This window comes from Raphanus sativus, chromosome 3 (genome assembly GCF_000801105.2).
Source record: "Raphanus sativus cultivar WK10039 chromosome 3, ASM80110v3, whole genome shotgun sequence".
In the NCBI taxonomy this organism is placed as follows: domain Eukaryota; kingdom Viridiplantae; phylum Streptophyta; class Magnoliopsida; order Brassicales; family Brassicaceae; genus Raphanus; species Raphanus sativus.
In genome coordinates this window covers 20,346,634-20,348,634 of record NC_079513.1, presented here as the reverse complement: position 1 = coordinate 20,348,634, position 2,001 = coordinate 20,346,634, and the positions used below count along the sequence as shown (strand labels likewise).

The 2,001-nt window shown below is 39.3% G+C and overlaps 1 long non-coding RNA gene across 2 annotated transcripts; it reads right to left on the bottom strand.

Moving 5' to 3' along the window:
• Window positions 1–2,001, bottom strand: LOC130509540 (uncharacterized). Of its 2 annotated transcripts, XR_008943546.1 has the most exons (6): window positions 1,721–2,001; window positions 1,513–1,624; window positions 1,175–1,419; window positions 807–855; window positions 331–433; window positions 1–261 (listed from the first exon to the last, which is right to left on the bottom strand). It is a non-coding gene; the product is annotated as an uncharacterized LOC130509540 (long non-coding RNA). The 2 variants fall into 2 exon arrangements; XR_008943545.1 differs by having other exon boundaries at window positions 1,175–1,624.

The window sequence follows — 2,001 nt, the reverse complement described above, 5'->3', positions numbered from 1 at the left end:
TTCTTTGTTATTGTTTACAGATGGTTCTTTGTTTACATATAGTCGTATACTTCACACAATTCACAAACACTCAACTCGATACAAGCAGTATGTAAGGATGGTTCTTTGTTGTTGTTTACAGATTCTTGTATTCCTCTAAGCCTTCTTGTCTTTCCAAGGCTTGAGAACGCCAACAACGATCACAGCAACAACAATGAGAAGGATGATGATTGCAATACACATCCATTTTCTTGAGTTCTTCTGTAAGCTATTTGCCAAGTTCTACAAACATTTTGAATATTAATACAAAGAAAGAAACGGATCAAAATCAACAACATTTGAGTGACTCACCTCTCTGTCCAGCTCCTCGAGTTTACCCTTAATGAAACGAGCAATACTTCTGACTTCATCAACGTCCTTTTCCATTTTCTTCTTTATTGCTGTTCATTACACACTAAGCAACACAAAACACCAGACTATATGTAAGGGGCTATGGAAAACCATTAACACTAATTCTCCTACTACAGTTTCAAGCCCATGAAAACAAAGAATCTTGGCTGCTTGACAGTTCACCTAAGTTAAGATTTATCATTTGTACTCTAAGAAGAATGTACCAAATATTTAGAAATATAAAGCTTGTCTAACTGAGGAACACATGCTTAAGCGAAAGTTCACTATATCGAGTGCTAGTGCAAGCAAACACCTAATCATCATCGGAAACTTAGTGTTTCTATCAATAAATCCCAGAAGAAACATACCAAAAATTATTTTCACTGACTTGTAATAGTTTTGGAAGAAGATGAATGAGCAAAAGAGACAAAACTTACCCTTCATGGCGGGAGCTTTGGTTACCGCCTTGGACTCCTCATGTGCAGCCTATAGATCAAGCCTGCACGAAACCGAAGCGTCAAGCATCACTGCTCTTTTAAGCAACCCGAAGAGGAAACTTAACGAGCTTTTCAACGGGGAGAAGAGCAACGACTGTCTCAACAATGGCTTGTTCATGTTCATTATGTCCTGTCTTTGTCAGCTCTCTCTCTGTGTAACTGACCAAAGAAGCTCCTATACTCTCCGGACGCACGTCACGGCACTTCATAGCGTTCATCACTCTGATACAAATCGGTCCTGAGAACAGAAAGATCCTCAATCCACCAGTAGCCCAAGGTAGAAGAAGTCACTGTACTGGTTTATATACCTGAAGTTTCTTTAGAAGCTTATTAAGCTTTTCATATTGTTTATCAATCTCTTGAACCTAATAAGAAACGGAAGGAAAACACACTTAGGTAGAGCAGCTGGTGAAGTAATATAACAAAACTTTGTTTTTTTAATAGCTTAGATAACCTTTTTGAAGAAATCATCTAATCCTTGATCTGCTCCTTGTTCACCAAGTTCCACATCTCCTTCTCTAGAAGATTGACCCCGTGGAAGCTCAAACGAACCCTATAGAACCAGAGCCAATAAAATTCAGCAGAACTAAAGAACAATAATCTTCTTACATAAACCCTCAAATCATACAGCTGGTGGAGACCGTACAAGTGACTAAATTTATATCCTTATAATCAGACATTCGCATAAACGATCTCCTTACACTCTTACAGCATTCAGATTCTCAAACTGAAATTATTTGAACCAACATGGCGATGTTCTGCCATTGAAACAAAAGCAGTATTAAGAAGAGGCCATTGAAACAAAAGCAATATTAAGCAGATCTGGTCTACGGCAATCGGATCTAATTGTATACCTTAAAGGTTGAAAACGAACGGTGACGGAGATACTATCCCGCTCAGAGCTAACAGTCTCCTCCAAAGGCTCCTCACCGAGAAGCTTCTCCGACGGGTAAGGAACAGGCGACTGAGAACATGACACGTGGTTTGAACTCCCCTCCTTCGGGTTCACGCCTAAGGATCGGTTCACCGAATTAAACGTATTTTTCATTTTCTTTTATCAATACAGCCCTAAAAACTCGTGCCATGAACCCTTTTAAATCCGTTAATGCGGATGCTCTTATGTTGCCAAACGTGA